Raw genomic sequence first — 17,706 nt, forward strand, 5'->3', positions numbered from 1 at the left:
GGGCGGGAGGAGGGTGCAGAGCACGATACATTTTCTCTCTTCGGTAAGCATTTTTTTGTGTTTTATACTTTTGGAAGTTTGGTTTTTCATGTTGATTTTAAAGTGACCTTTTCCATGTTTGTAATGTACTAACTCGTTTTTTCCTCACAGCAGGTCAACTCGTGTGTGGTTGCAACATAACAGTCCCATTGAGTACATTTTTGAGAAAGGGACATCAGTTGCACCACAGGGCGGGAGGAGGGTGACGAGCACGATACATTTTCTCTCTTCGGTAAGCATTTTTTTGTGTTTTATACTTTTGGAAGTTTGGTTTTTCATGTTGATTTTAAAGTGACCTTTTCCATGTTTGTAATGTACTAACTCGTTTTTTCCTCACAGCAGGACTAGTCGTGTGTGGTTGCAACATAACAGTCCCATTGAGTACATTTTTGAGAAAGGGACATCAGTTGCACCACAGGGCGGGAGGAGGGTGACGAGCACGATACATTTTCTCTCTTCGGTAAGCATTTTTTTGTGTTTTATACTTTTGGAAGTTTGGATTTTCATGTTGATTTTAAAGTGACCTTTTCCATGTTTGTAATGTACTAACTCGTTTTTTCCTCACAGCAGGTCAACTCGTGTGTGGTTGCAACATAACAGTTCCATTGAGTACATTTTTGAGAAAGGGACATCAGTTGCACCACAGGGCGGGAGGAGGGTGCGGAGCACGATACATTTTCTCTCTTCGGTAAGAATTTTTTTGTGTTTCATACTTTTGGAAGTTTGGTTTTTCATGTTGATTTTAAAGTGACCTTTTCCATGTTTGTAATGTACTAACTCGTTTTTTCCTCACAGCAGGTCAACTTGTGTGTGGTTGCAACATAACAGTCCCATTGAGTACATTTTTGAGAAAGGGACATCAGTTGCACCACAGGGCGGGAGGAGGGTGACGAGCACGATACATTTTCTCTCTTCGGTAAACATTTTTTTGTGTTTTATACTTTTGGAAGTTTCGTTTTTCATGTTGATTTTAAAGTGACCTTTTCCATGTTTGTAATGTACTAACTCGTTTTTTCCTCACAGCAGGTCAACTCGTGTGTGGTTGCAACATAACAGTCCCATTGAGTACATTTTTGAGAAAGGGACATCAGTTGCACCACAGGGCGGGAGGAGGGTGCAGAGCACGATACATTTTCTCTCTTCGGTAAGCATTTTTTTGTGTTTTATACTTTTGGAAGTTTGGTTTTTCATGTTGATTTTAAAGTGACCTTTTCCATGTTTGTAATGTACTAACTCGTTTTTTCCTCACAGCAGGTCAACTCGTGTGTGGTTGCAACATAACAGTCCCATTGAGTACATTTTTGAGAAAGGGACATCAGTTGCACCACAGGGCGGGAGGAGGGTGACGAGCACGATACATTTTCTCTCTTCGGTAAGCATTTTTTTGTGTTTTATACTTTTGGAAGTTTGGTTTTTCATGTTGATTTTAAAGTGACCTTTTCCATGTTTGTAATGTACTAACTCGTTTTTTCCTCGCAGCAGGTCAACTCGTGTGTGGTTGCAACATAACAGTCCCATTGAGTACATTTTTGAGAAAGGGACATCAGTTGCACCACAGGGCGGGAGGAGGGTGACGAGCACGATACATTTTCTCTCTTCGGTAAGCATTTTTTTGTGTTTTATACTTTTGGAAGTTTGGTTTTCCATGTTGATTTTAAAGGGACCTTTTCCATGTTTGTAATGTACTAACTCGTTTTTTCCTCACAGCAGGTCAACTCGTGTGTGGTTGCAACATAACAGTCCCATTGAGTACATTTTTGAGAAAGGGACATCAGTTGCACCACAGGGCGGGAGGAGGGTGACGAGCACGATACATTTTCTCTCTTCGGTAAGCATTTTTTTGTGTTTCATATTTTTGGAAGTTTGGTTTTTCATGTTGATTTTATAGTGACCTTTTCCATGTTTGTAATGTACTAACTCATTTTTTCCTCACAGCAGGTCAACTCGTGTGTGGTTGCAACATAACAGTCCCATTGAGTACATTTTTGAGAAAGGGACATCAGTTGCACCACAGGGCGGGAGGAGGGTGACGAGCACGATACATTTTCTCTCTTCGGTAAGCATTGTTTTGTGTTTTATATTTTGGGAAGTTTGGTTTTTCATGTTGATTTTAAAGTGACCTTTTCCATGTTTGTAATGTACTAACTCGTTTTTTCCTCACAGCAGGTCAACTCGTGTGTGGTTGCAACATAACAGTCCCATTGAGTACATTTTTGAGAAAGGGACATCAGTTGCACCACAGGGCGGGAGGAGGGTGACGAGCACGATACATTTTCTCTCTTCGGTAAGCATTTTTTTGTGTTTTATACTTTTGGAAGTTTGGTTTTTCATGTTGATTTTAAAGTGACCTTTTACATGTTTGTAATGTACTAACTCGTTTTTTCCTCACAGCAGGTCAACTCGTGTGTGGTTGCAACATAACAGTCCCATTGAGTACATTTTTGAGAAAGGGACATCAGTTGCACCACAGGGCAGGAGGAGGGTGACGAGCACGATACATTTTCTCTCTTCGGTAAGCATTTTTTTGTGTTTTATACTTTTGGAAATTTGGTTTTTCATGTTGATTTTAAAGTGACCTTTTACATGTTTGTAATGTACTAACTCGTTTTTTCCTCACAGCAGGTCAACTCGTGTGTGGTTGCAACATAACAGTCCCATTGAGTACATTTTTGAGAAAGGGACATCAGTTGCACCACAGGGCGGGAGGAGGGTGACGAGCACGATACATTTTCTCTCTTCGGTAAGCATTTTTTTGTGTTTTATACTTTTGGAAGTTTGGTTTTTCATGTTGATTTTAAAGTGACCTTTTCCATGTTTGTAATGTACTAACTCGTTTTTTCCTCACAGCAGGTCAACTCGTGTGTGGTTGCAACATAACAGTCCCATTGAGTACATTTTTGAGATAGGGACATCAGTTGCACCACAGGGCGCGAGGAGGGTGCAAAGCACGATACATTTTCTCTCTTCGGTAAGCATGTTTTTGTGTTTTATACTTTTGGAAGTTTGGTTTTTCATGTTGATTTTAAAGTGACCTTTTCCATGTTTGTAATGTACTAACTCGTTTTTTCCTCACAGCAGGTCAACTCGTGAGTGGTTGCAACATAACAGTCCCATTGAGTACATTTTTGAGAAAGGGACATCAGTTGCACCACAGGGCGGGAGGAGGGTGACGAGCACGATACATTCTCTCTCTTCGGTAAGCATTTTTTTGTGTTTTATACTTTTGGAAGTTTGGTTTTTCATGTTGATTTTAAAGTGACCTATTCCATGTTTGTAATGTACTAACTCGTTTTTTCCTCACAGCAGGTCAACTCGTGTGTGGTTGCAACATAACAGTCCCATTAAGTACATTTTTGAGAAAGGGACATCAGTTGCACCACAGGGCGGGAAGAGGGTGACGAGCACGATACATTTTCTCTCTTCGGTAAACATTTTTTTGTGTTTTATACTTTTGGAAGTTTGGTTTTTCATGTTGATTTTAAAGTGACCTTTTCCATGTTTGTAATGTACTAACTCGTTTTTTCCTCACAGCAGGTCAACTCGTGTGTGGTTGCAACATAACAGTCCCATTGAGTACATTTTTGAGAAAGGGACATCAGTTGCACCACAGGGCGGGAGGAGGGTGACGAGCACGATACATTTTCTCTCTTCGGTAAGCATTTTTTTGTGTTTTATACTTTTGGAAGTTTGGTTTTTCATGTTGATTTTAAAGTGACCTTTTCCATGTTTGTAATGTACTAACTCGTTTTTTCCCCACAGCAGGTCAACTCGTGTGTGGTTGCAACATAACAGTCCCATTGAGTACATTTTTGAGAAAGGGACATCAGTTGCACCACAGGGCGGGAGGAGGGTGACGAGCACGATACATTTTCTCTCTTCGGTAAGCATTTTTTTGTGTTTCATACTTTTGGAAGTTTGGTTTTTCATGTTGATTTTAAAGTGACCTTTTCCATGTTTGTAATGTACTAACTCGTTTTTTCCTCACAGCAGGTCAACTCGTGTGTGGTTGCAACATAACAGTCCCATTGAGTACATTTTTGAGAAAGGGACATCAGTTGCACCACAGGGCGGGAGGAGGGTGACGAGCACGATACATTTTCTCTTTTCGGTAAGCATTTTTTTGTGTTTTATACTTTTGGAAGTTTGGTTTTTCATGTTGATTTTAAAGTGACCCTTTCCATGTTTGTAATGTACTAACTCGTTTTTTCCTCACAGCAGGTCAACTCGTGTGTGGTTGCAACATAACAGTCCCATTGAGTATATTTTTGAGAAAGGCACATCAGTTGCACCACAGGGCGGGAGGAGGGTGACGAGCACGATTTATTTTCTCTCTTCGGTAAGCATTTTTTTGTGTTTTATACTTTTGGAAGTTTGGTTTTTCATGTTGATTTTAAAGTGACCTTTTCCATGTTTGTAATGTACTAACTCGTTTTTTCCTCACAGCAGGACAACTCGTGTGTGGTTGCAACATAACAGTCCCATTGAGTACATTTTTGAGAAAGGGACATCAGTTGCACCACAGGGCGGGAGGAGGGTGACGAGCACAATACATTTTCTCTCTTCGGTAAGCATTTTTTTGTGTTTTATACTTTTGGAAGTTTGGTTTTTCATGTTGCTTTTAAAGTGACCTTTTCCATGTTTGTAATGTACTAACTCGTTTTTTCCTCACAGCAGGTCAACTCGTGTGTGGTTGCAACATAACAGTCCCATTGAGTATATTTTTGAGAAAGGCACATCAGTTGCACCACAGGGAGGGAGGAGGGTGACGAGCACAATACATTTTCTCTCTTCGGTAAGCATTTTTTTGTGTTTTATACTTTTGGAAGTTTGGTTTTTCATGTTGATTTTAAAGTGACCTTTTCCATGTTTGTAATGTACTAACTCGTTTTTTCCTCACAGCAGGTCAACTCGTGTGTGGTTGCAACATAATAGTCCCATTGAGTACATTTTTGAGAAAGGGACATCAGTTGCACCACAGGGCGGGAGGAGGGTGACGAGCACGATACATTTTCTCTCTTCGGTAAGCATTTTTTTGTGTTTTATACTTTTGGAAGTTTGGTTTTTCATGTTGATTTTAAAGTGACCTTTTCCATGTTTGTAATGTACTAACTCGTTTTTTCCTCACAGCAGGTCAACTCGTGTGTGGTTGCAACATAACAGTCCCATTGAGAAAATTTTTGAGAAAGGGACATCAGTTGCTCCACAGGGCGGGAGGAGGGTGACGAGCACGATACATTTTCTCTCTTCGGTAAGCATTTTTTTGTGTTTTATACTTTTGGAAGTATGGTTTTTCATGTTGATTTTAAAGTGACCCTTTCCATGTTTGTAATGTACTAACTCGTTTTTTCCTCACAGCAGGTCAACTCGTGTGTGGTTGCAACATAACAGTCCCATTGAGTACATTTTTGAGAAAGGGACATCAGTTGCACCACAGGGCGGGAGGAGGGTGACGAGCACGATACATTTTCTCTCTTCGGTAAGCATTTTTTTGTGTTTTATACTTTTGGAAGTTTGGTTTTTCATGTTGATTTTAAAGTGACCTTTTCCATGTTTGTAATGTACTAACTCGTTTTTTCCTCACAGCAGGTCAACTCGTGTGTGGTTGCAACATAACAGTCCCATTGAGTACTTTTTTGAGAAAGGGACATCAGTTGCACCACAGGGCGGGAGGAGGGTGACGAGCACGATACATTTTCTCTCTTCGGTAAGAATTTTTTTGTGTTTTATACTTTTGGAAGTTTGGTTTTTCATGTTGATTTTAAAGTGACGCTTTCCATGTTTGTAATGTACTAACTCGTTTTTTCCTCACAGCAGGTCATCTTGCGTGTGGTTGCAACATAACAGTCCCATTGAGTACATTTTTGAGAAGGGGACATCAGTTGCACCACAGGGCGGGAGGAGGGTGACGAGCACGATACATTTTCTCTCTTCGGTAAGCATTTTTTTGTGTTTTATACTTTTGGAAGTTTGGTTTTTCATGTTGATTTTAAAGTGACCTTTTCCATGTTTGTAATGTACTAACTCGTTTTTTTCCTCACAGCAGGTCAACTCGTGTGTGGTTGCAACATAACAGTCCCATTGAGTACATTTTTGAGAAAGGGACATCAGTTGCACCACAGGGCGGGAGGAGGGTGACGTGCACGATACATTTTCTCTCTTCGGTAAGCATTTTTTTGTGTTTTATACTTTTGGAAGTTTGGTTTTTCATGTTGATTTTAAAGTGACCTTTTCCATGTTTGTAATGTACTAACTCGTTTTTTCCTCACAGCAGGTCAACTCGTGTGTGGTTGCAACATAACAGTCCCATTGAGTACATTTTTGAGAAAGGGACATCAGTTGCACCACAGGGCGGGAGGAGGGTGACGAGCACGATACATTTTCTCTCTTCGGTAAGCATTTTTTTGTGTTTTATACTTTTGGAAGTTTGTTTTTCATGTTGATTTTAAAGGGACCTTTTCCATGTTTGTAATGTACTAACTCGTTTTTTCCTCACAGCAGGTCAACTCGTGTGTGGTTGCAACATAACAGTCCCATTGAGTACATTTTTGAAAAAGGGACATCAGTTGCACCACAGGGCGGGAGGAGGGTGACGTGCACGATACATTTTCTCTCTTCGGTAAGCATTTTTTTGTGTTTTATACTTTTGGAAGTTTGGTTTTTCATGTTGATTTTAAAGTGACCTTTTCCATGTTTGTAATGTACTAACTGGTTTTTTCCTCACAGCAGGTCAACTCGTGTGTGGTTGCAACATAACAGTCCCATTGAGTACATTTTTGAGAAAGGGACATCAGTTGCACCACAGGGCGGGAGGAGGTTGACGAGCACGATACATTTTCTCTCTTCGGTAAGCATTTTTTTGTGTTTTATACTTTTGGAAGTTTGGTTTTTCATGTTGATTTTAAAGGGACCTTTTCCATGTTTGTAATGTACTAACTCATTTTTTCCTCACAGCAGGTCAACTCGTGTGTGGTTGGAACATAACAGTCCCATTGAGTACATTTTTGAGAAAGGGACATCAGTTGCACCACAGGGCGGGAGGAGGGTGACGAGCACGATACATTTTCTCTCTTCGGTAAGCATTTTTTTGTGGTTTATACTTTTGGAAGTTTGGTTTTTCATGTTGATTTTAAAGTGACCCTTTCCATGTTTGTAATGTACTAACTCGTTTTTTCCTCACAGCAGGTCAACTCGTGTGTGGTTGCAACATAACAGTCCCATTGAGTACATTTTTGAGAAAGGGACATCAGTTGCACCAAAGGGCGGGAGGAGGGTGACGAGCACGATACATTTTCTCTCTTCGGTAAGCATTTTTTTGTGTTTTATACTTTTGGAAGTTTGGTTTTTCATGTTGATTTTAAAGTGACCTTTTCCATGTTTGTAATGTACTAACTCGTTTTATCCTCACAGCAGGTCAACTCATGTGTGGTTGCAACATAACAGTCCCATTGAGTACATTTTTGAGAAAGGGACATCAGTTGCACCACAGGGCGGGAGGAGGGTGACGAGCACGATACATTTTCTCTCTTCGGTAAGCATTTTTTTGTGTTTTATACTTTTGGAAGTTTGGTTTTTCATGTTGATTTTAAAGTGACCTTTTCCATGTTTGTAATGTACTAACTCGTTTTTTCCTCACAGCAGGTCAACTCGTGTGTGGTTGCAACATAACTGTCCCATTGAGTACATTTTTGAGAAAGGGACATCAGTTGCACCACAGGGCGGGAGGAGGGTGACGAGCACGATACATTTTCTCTCTTCGGTAAGCATTTTTTTGTGGTTTATACTTTTGGAAGTTTGGTTTTTCATGTTGATTTTAAAGGGACCTTTTCCATGTTTGTAATGTACTAACTCATTTTTTCCTCACAGCAGGTCAACTCGTGTGTGGTTGGAACATAACAGTCCCATTGAGTACATTTTTGAGAAAGGGACATCAGTTGCACCACAGGGCGGGAGGAGGGTGACGAGCACGATACATTTTCTCTCTTCGGTAAGCATTTTTTTGTGGTTTATACTTTTGGAAGTTTGGTTTTTCATGTTGATTTTAAAGTGACCCTTTCCATGTTTGTAATGTACTAACTCGTTTTTTCCTCACAGCAGGTCAACTCGTGTGTGGTTGCAACATAACAGTCCCATTGAGTACATTTTTGAGAAAGGGACATTAGTTGCACCAAAGGGCGGGAGGAGGGTGACGAGGACGATACATTTTCTCTCTTCGGTAAGCATTTTTTTGTGTTTTATACTTTTGGAATTTTGGTTTTTCATGTTGTTTTTAAAGTGATCTTTTCCATGTTTGTAATGTACTAACTCGTTTTTTCCTCACAGCAGGTCAACTCGTGTGTGGTTGCAACATATCAGTCCCATTGAGTACATTTTTGAGAAAGGGACATCAGTTGCACCACAGGGCGGGAGGAGGGTGACGAGCACGATACATTTTCTCTCATCGGTAAGCATTTTTTTGTGTTTTATACTTTTGGAAGTTTGGTTTTTCATGTTGATTTTAAAGTGACCCTTTCCATGTTTGTAATGTACTAACTCATTTTTTCCTCACAGCAGATCAACTCGTGTGTGGTTGCAACATAACAGTCCCATTGAGTACATTTTTGAGAAAGGGACATCAGTTGCACCACAGGGCGGGAGGAGGGTGACGAGCACGATACATTTTCTCTCTTCGGTAAGCATTTGTTTGTGTTTTATACTTTTGGAAGTTTGGTTTTTCATGTTGATTTTAAAGTGACCTTTTCCATGTTTGTAATGTACTAACTCGTTTTTTCCTCACAGCAGGTCAACTCATGTGTGGTTGCAACATAACAGTCCCATTGAGTACATTTTTGAGAAAGGGACATCAGTTGCACCACAGGGCGGGAGGAGGGTGATGAGCACGATACATTTTCTCTCTTCGGTAAGCATTTTTTTGTGTTTTATACTTTTGGAAGTTTGGTTTTTCATGTTGATTTTAAAGTGACCTTTTCCATGTTTGTAATGTACTAACTCGTTTTTTCCTCACAGCAGGTCAACTCGTGTGTGGTTGCAACATAACAGTCCCATTGAGTACATTTTTGAGAAAGGGACATCAGTTGCACCACAGGGCGGGAGGAGGGTGACGAGCACGATACATTTTCTCTCTTCGGTAAGCATTTCTTTGTGTTTTATACTTTTGGAAGTTTGGTTTTTCATGTTGATTTTAAAGGGACCTTTTCCATGTTTGTAATTTACTAACTCGTTTTTTCCTCACAGCAGGTCAACTCGTGTGTGGTTGCAACATAACTGTCCCATTGAGTACATTTTTGAGAAAGGGACATCAGTTGCACCACAGGGCGGGAGGAGGGTGACGTGCACGATACATTTTCTCTCTTCGGTAAGCATTTTTTTGTGTTTTATACTTTTGGAAGTTTGGTTTTTCATGTTGATTTTAAAGTGACCTTTTCCATGTTTGTAATGTACTAACTCGTTTTTTCCTCACAGCAGGTCAACTCGTGTGTGGTTGCAACATAACTGTCCCATTGAGTACATTTTTGAGAAAGGGACATCAGTTGCACCACAGGGCGGGAGGAGGGTGACGAGCACGATACATTTTCTCTCTTCGGTAAGCATTTTTTGTGTTTTATACTTTTGGAAGTTTGGTTTTTCATGTTGATTTTAAAGGGACCTTTTCCATGTTTGTAATGTACTAACTCGTTTTTTCCTCACAGCAGGTCAACTCGTGTGTGGTTGCAACATAACAGTCCCATTGAGTACATTTTTGAGAAAGGGACATCAGTTGCACCACAGGGCGGGAGGAGGGTGACGAGCACGATACATTTTCTCTCTTCGGTAAGCATTTTTTTGTGGTTTATACTTTTGGAAGTTTGGTTTTTCATGTTGATTTTAAAGTGACCCTTTCCATGTTTGTAATGTACTAACTCGTTTTTTCCTCACAGCAGGTCAACTCGTGTGTGGTTGCAACATAACAGTCCCATTGAGTACATTTTTGAGAAAGGGACATCAGTTGCACCAAAGGGCGGGAGGAGGGTGACGAGCACGATACATTTTCTCTCTTCGGTAAGCATTTTTTTGTGTTTTATACTTTTGGAATTTTGGTTTTTCATGTTGATTTTAAAGTGATCTCTTCCATGTTTGTAATGTACTAACTCGTTTTTTCTCACAGCAGGTCAACTCGTATGTGGTTGCAACATATCAGTCCCATTTAGTACATTTTTGAGAAAGGGACATCAGTTGCACCACAGGGCGGGAGGAGGGTGACGAGCACGATACATTTTCTCTCATCGGTAAGCATTTTTTTGTGTTTTATACTTTTGGAAGTTTGGTTTTTCATGTTGATTTTAAAGTGACCCTTTCCATGTTTGTAATGTACTAACTCATTTTTTCCTCACAGCAGGTCAACTCGTGTGTGGTTGCAACATAACAGTCCCATTGAGTACATTTTTGAGAAAGGGACATCAGTTGCACCACAGGGCGGGAGGAGGGTGACGAGCACGATACATTTTCTCTCTTCGGTAAGCATTTGTTTGTGTTTTATACTTTTGGAAGTTTGGTTTTTCATGTTGATTTTAAAGTGACCTTTTCCATGTTTGTAATGTACTAACTCGTTTTTTCCTCACAGCAGGTCAACTCGTGTGTGGTTGCAACATAACAGTCCCATTGAGTACATTTTTGAGAAAGGGACATCAGTTGCACCACAGGGCGGGAGGAGGGTGATGAGCACGATACATTTTCTCTCTTCGGTAAGCATTTTTTTGTGTTTTATACTTTTGGAAGTTTGGTTTTTCATGTTGATTTTAAAGTGACCTTTTCCATGTTTGTAATGTACTAACTCGTTTTTTCCTCACAGCAGGTCAACTCGTGTGTGGTTGCAACATAACAGTCCCATTGAGTACATTTTTGAGAAAGGGACATCAGTTGCACCAAAGGGCGGGAGGAGGGTGACGAGCACGATACATTTTCTCTCTTCGGTAAGCATTTTTGTGTGTTTTATACTTTTGGAAGTTTGGTTTTTCATGTTGATTTTAAAGTGACCTTTTCCATGTTTGTAATGTACTAACTCGTTTTTTCCTCACAGCAGGTCAACTCGTGTGCGGTTGCAACATAACAGTCCCATTGAGTACATTTTTGAGAAAGGGACATCAGTTGCACCACAGGGCGGGAGGAGGGTGACGGGCACGATACATTTTCTCTCTTCGGTAAGCATTTTTTTGTGTTTTATACGTTTGGAAGTTTGGTTTTTCATGTTGATTTTAAAGTGACCTTTTCCATGTTTGTAATGTACTAACTCGTTTTTTCCTCACAGCAGGTCAACTCGTGTGTGGTTGCAACATAACAGTCCCATTGAGTACATTTTTGAGAAAGGGACATCAGTTGCACCACAGGGCGGGAGGAGGGTGCGGAGCACGATACATTTTCTCTCTTCGGTAAGCATTTTTTTGTGTTTTATACTTTTGGAAGTTTGGTTTTTCATGTTGATTTTAAAGTGACCTTTTCCATGTTTGTAATGTACTAACTCGTTTTTTCCTCACAGCAGGTCAACTCGTGTGTGGTTGCAACATAACAGTCCCATTGAGTACATTTTTGAGAAAGGGACATCAGTTGCACCACAGGGCGGGAGGAGGGTGACGAGCACGATACATTTTCTCTCTTCGGTAAGCATTTTTATGTGTTTTATACTTTTGGAAGTTTGGTTTTTCATGTTGATTTTAAAGTGACCTTTTCCATGTTTGTAATGTACTAACTTGTTTTTTCCTCACAGCAGGTCAACTCGTGTGTGGTTGCAACATAACAGTCCCATTGAGTACATTTTTGAGAAAGGGACATCAGTTGCACCACAGGGCGGGAGGAGGGTGACGAGCACAATACATTTTCTCTCTTCGGTAAGCATTTTTTTGTGTTTTATACTTTTGGAAGTTTGGTTTTTCATGTTGATTTTAAAGTGACCTTTTCCATGTTTGTAATGCACTAACTCGTTTTTTCCTCACAGCAGGTCAACTCGTATATGGTTGCAACATAACAGTCCCATTGAGTACATTTTTGAGAAAGGGACATCAGTTGCACCACAGGGCGGGAGGAGGGTGACGAGCACGATACATTTTCTCTCTTCGGTAAGCATTTTTTTGTGTTTTATACTTTTGGAAGTTTGGTTTTTCATGTTGATTTTAAAGTGACCTTTTCCATGTTTGTAATGTACTAACTCGTTTTTTCCTCACAGCAGGTCAACTCGTGTGTGGTTGCAACATAACAGTCCCATTGAGTACATTTTTGAGAAAGGGACATCAGTTGCACCACAGGGCGGGAGGAGGGTGCGGAGCACGATACATTTTCTCTCTTCGGTAAGCATTTTTGTATGTTTTATACTTTTGGAAGTTTGGTTTTTCATGTTGATTTTAAAGTGACCTTTTCCATGTTTGTAATGTACTAACTCGTTTTTTCCTCACAGCAGGTCAACTCGTGTGTGGTTGCAACATAACAGTCCCATTGAGTACATTTTTGAGAAAGGGACATCAGTTGCACCACAGGGCGGGAGGAGGGTGATGAGCATGATACATTTTCTCTCTTCGGTAAGCATTTTTTTGTGTTTTATACTTTTGGAAGTTTGGTTTTTCATGTTGATTTTAAAGTGACCTTTTCCATGTTTGTAATGTACTAACTCGTTTTTTCCTCACAGCAGGTCAACTCGTGTGTGGTTGCAACATAACAGTCCCATTGAGTACATTTTTGAGAAAGGGACATCAGTTGCACCACAGGGCGGGAGGAGGGTGACGGGCACGATACATTTTCTCTCTTCGGTAAGCATTTTTTTGTGTTTTATACGTTTGGAAGTTTGGTTTTTCATGTTGATTTTAAAGTGACCTTTTCCATGTTTGTAATGTACTAACTCGTTTTTTCCTCACAGCAGGTCAACTCGTGTGTGGTTGCAACATAACAGTTCCATTGAGTACATTTTTGAGAAAGGGACATCAGTTGCACCACAGGGCGGGAGGAGGGTGCGGAGCACGATACATTATCTCTCTTCGGTAAGCATTTTTGTGTGTTTTATACTTTTGGAAGTTTGGTTTTTCATGTTGATTTTAAAGTGACCTTTTCCATGTTTGTAATGTACTAACTCGTTTTTTCCTCACAGCAGGTCAACTCGTGTGTGGTTGCAACATAACAGTCCCATTGAGTACATTTTTGAGAAAGGGACATCAGTTGCACCACAGGGCGGGAGGAGGGTGACGAGCACGATACATTTTCTCTCTTCGGTAAGCATTTTTTTGTGTTTTATACTTTTGGAAGTTTGGTTTTTCATGTTGATTTTAAAGTGACCTTTTCCATGTTTGTAATGTACTAACTTGTTTTTTCCTCACAGCAGGTCAACTCGTGTGTGGTTGCAACATAACAGTCCCATTGAGTACATTTTTGAGAAAGGGACATCAGTTGCACCACAGGGCGGGAGGAGGGTGACGAGCACGATACATTTTCTCTCTTCGGTAAGGATTTTTTTGTGTTTTATACTTTTGGAAGTTTGGTTTTTCATGTTGATTTTAAAGTGACCTTTTCCATGTTTGTAATGCACTAACTCGTTTTTTCCTCACAGCAGGTCAACTCGTATATGGTTGCAACATAACAGTCCCATTGAGTACATTTTTGAGAAAGGGACATCAGTTGCACCACAGGGCGGGAGGAGGGTGACGAGCACGATACATTTTCTCTCTTCGGTAAGCATTTTTTTGTGTTTTATACTTTTGGAAGTTTGGTTTTTCATGTTGATTTTAAAGTGACCTTTTCCATGTTTGTAATGTACTAACTCGTTTTTTCCTCACAGCAGGTCAACTCGTGTGTGGTTGCAACATAACAGTCCCATTGAGTACATTTTTGAGAAAGGGACATCAGTTGCACCACAGGGCGGGAGGAGGGTGCGGAGCACGATACATTTTCTCTCTTCGGTAAGCATTTTTGTATGTTTTATACTTTTGGAAGTTTGGTTTTTCATGTTGATTTTAAAGTGACCTTTTCCATGTTTGTAATGTACTAACTCGTTTTTTCCTCACAGCAGGTCAACTCGTGTGTGGTTGCAACATAACAGTCCCATTGAGTACATTTTTGAGAAAGGGACATCAGTTGCACCACAGGGCGGGAGGAGGGTGATGAGCACGATACATTTTCTCTCTTCGGTAAGCATTTTTTTGTGTTTTATACTTTTGGAAGTTTGGTTTTTCATGTTGATTTTAAAGTGACCTTTTCCATGTTTGTAATGTACTAACTCGTTTTTTCCTCACAGCAGGTCAACTCGTGTGTGGTTGCAACATAACAGTCCCATTGAGTACATTTTTGAGAAAGGGACATCAGTTGCACCACAGGGCGAGAGGAGAGTGACGAGCACGATACATTTTCTCTCTTCGGTAAGCATTTTTTTGTGTTTTATACTTTTGGAAGTTTGGTTTTTCATGTTGATTTTAAAGTGACCTTTTCCATGTTTGTAATGTACTAACTCGTTTTTTCCTCACAGCAGGTCAACTCGTGTGTGGTTGCAACATAACAGTCCCATTGAGTACATTTTTGAGAAAGGGACATCAGTTGCACCACAGGGCGGGAGGAGGGTGACGAGCACGATACATTTTCTCTCTTCGGTAAGCATTTTTTTGTGTTTTATACTTTTGGAAGTTTGGTTTTTCATGTTGATTTTAAAGTGACCTTTTCCATGTTTGTAATGCACTAACTCGTTTTTTCCTCACAGCAGGTCAACTCGTATATGGTTGCAACATAACAGTCCCATTGAGTACATTTTTGAGAAAGGGACATCAGTTGCACCACAGGGCGGGAGGAGGGTGACGAGCACGATACATTTTCTCTCTTCGGTAAGCATTTTTTTGTGTTTTATACTTTTGGAAGTTTGGTTTTTCATGTTGATTTTAAAGTGACCTTTTCCATGTTTGTAATGTACTAACTCGTTTTATCCTCACAGCAGGTCAACTCGTGTGTGGTTGCAACATAACAGTCCCATTGAGTACATTTTTGAGAAAGGGACATCAGTTGCACCACAGGGCGGGAGGAGGGTGCGGAGCACGATACATTTTCTCTCTTCGGTAAGCATTTTTTTGTGTTTTATACTTTTGGAAGTTTGGTTTTTCATGTTGATTTTAAAGTGACCTTTTCCATGTTTGTAATGTACTAACTCGTTTTTTCCTCACAGCAGGTCAACTCGTGTGTGGTTGCAACATAACAGTCCCATTGAGTACATTTTTGAGAAAGGGACATCAGTTGCACCACAGGGCGGGAGGAGGGTGCGGAGCACGATACATTTTCTCTCTTCGGTAAGCATTTTTTTGTGTTTTATACTTTTGGAAGTTTGGTTTTTCATGTTGATTTTAAAGTGACCTTTTCCATGTTTGTAATGTACTAACTCGTTTTTTCCTCACAGCAGGTCAACTCGTGTGTGGTTGCAACATAACAGTCCCATTGAGTACATTTTTGAGAAAGGGACATCAGTTGCACCACAGGGCGGGAGGAGGGTGACGAGCACGATACATTTTCTCTCTTCGGTAAGCATTTTTATGTGTTTTATACTTTTGGAAGTTTGGTTTTTCATGTTGATTTGAAAGTGACCTTTTCCATGTTTGTAATGTACTAACTCGGTTTTTCCTCACAGCAGGTCAACTCGTGTGTGGTTGCAACATAACAGTCCCATTGAGTACATTTTTGAGAAAGGGACATCAGTTGCACCACAGGGCGGGAGGAGGGTGACGAGCACGATACATTTTGTCTCTTCGGTAAGCATTTTTTTGTGTTTTATACTTTTGGAAGTTTGGTTTTTCATGTTGATTTTAAAGTGACCTTTTCAATGTTTGTAATGCACTAACTCGTTTTTTCCTCACAGCAGGTCAACTCGTATATGGTTGCAACATAACAGTCCCATTGAGTACATTTTTGAGAAAGGGACATCAGTTGCACCACAGGGCGGGAGGAGGGTGACGAGCACGATACATTTTCTCTCTTCGGTAAGCATTTTTTTGTGTTTTAAACTTTTGGAAGTTTGGTTTTTCATGTTGATTTTAAAGTGACCTTTTCCATGTTTGTAATGTACTAACTCGTTTTTTCCTCACAGCAGGTCAACTCGTGTGTGGTTGCAACATAACAGTCCCATTGAGTACATTTTTGAGAAAGGGACATCAGTTGCACCACAGGGCGGGAGGAGGGTGCGGAGCACGATACATTTTCTCTCTTCGGTAAGCATTTTTGTGTGTTTTATACTTTTGGAAGTTTGGTTTTTCATGTTGATTTTAAAGTGACCTTTTCCATGTTTGTAATGTACTAACTCGTTTTTTCCTCACAGCAGGTCAACTCGTGTGTGGTTGCAACATAACAGTCCCATTGAGTACATTTTTGAGAAAGGGACATCAGTTGCACCACAGGGCGGGAGGAGGGTGCGGAGCACGATACATTTTCTCTCTTCGGTAAGCATTTTTTTGTGTTTTATACTTTTGGAAGTTTGGTTTTTCATGTTGATTTTAAAGTGACCTTTTCCATGTTTGTAATGTACTAACTCGTTTTTTCCTCACAGCAGGTCAACTCGTGTGTGGCTGCAACATAACAGTCCCATTGAGCACATTTTTGAGAAAGGGACATCAGTTGCACCACAGGGCGGGAGGAGGGTGACGAGCACGATACATTTTCTCTCTTCGGTAAGCATTTTTTTGTGTTTTATACTTTAGGAAGTTTGGTTTTTCATGTTGATTTTAAAGTGACCTTTTCCATGTTTGTAATGTACTAACTCGTTTTTTCCTCACAGCAGGTCAACTCGTGTGTGGTTGCAACATAACAGTCCCATTGAGTACATTTTTGAGAAAGGGACATCAGTTGCACCACAGGGCGGGAGGAGGGTGACGAGCACAATACATTTTCTCTCTTCGGTAAGCATTTTTTTGTGTTTTATACTTTGGGAAGTTTGGTTTTTCATGTTGATTTTAAAGTGACCTTTTCCATGTTTGTAATGTACTAACTCGTTTTTTCTTCACAGCAGGTCAACTCGTGTGTGGTTGCAACATAACAGTCCCATTGAGTACATTTTTGAGAAAGGGACATCAGTTGCACCACAGGGCGGGAGGAGGGTGCGGAGCACGATACATTTTCTCTCTTCGGTAAGCATTTTTGTGTGTTTTATACTTTTGGAAGTTTGGTTTTTCATGTTGATTTTAAAGTGTCCTTTTCCATGTTTGTAATGTACTAACTCGTTTTTTCCTCACAGCAGGTCAACTCGTGTGTGGTTGCAACATAACAGTCCCATTGAGTACATTTTTGAGAAAGGGACATCAGTTGCACCACAGGGCGGGAGGAGGGTGACGAGCACGATACATTTTCTCTCTTCGGTAAGCATTTTTATGTGTTTTATACTTTTGGAAGTTTGGTTTTTCATGTTGATTTTAAAGTGACCTTTTCCATGTTTGTAATGTACTAACTCGTTTTTTCCTCACAGCAGGTCAACTCGTGTGTGGTTGCAACATAACAGTCCCATTGAGTACATTTTTGAGAAAGGGACATCAGTTGCACCACAGGGCGGGAGGAGGGTGACGAGCACGATACATTTTCTCTCTTCGGTAAGCATTTTTTTGTGTTTTATACTTTTGGAAGTTTGGTTTTTCATGTTGATTTTAAAGTGACCTTTTCCATGTTTGTAATGCACTAACTCGTTTTTTCCTCACAGCA

Source organism: Schistocerca serialis, chromosome 10, assembly GCF_023864345.2.
Source record: "Schistocerca serialis cubense isolate TAMUIC-IGC-003099 chromosome 10, iqSchSeri2.2, whole genome shotgun sequence".
NCBI lineage: Eukaryota > Metazoa > Arthropoda > Insecta > Orthoptera > Acrididae > Schistocerca > Schistocerca serialis.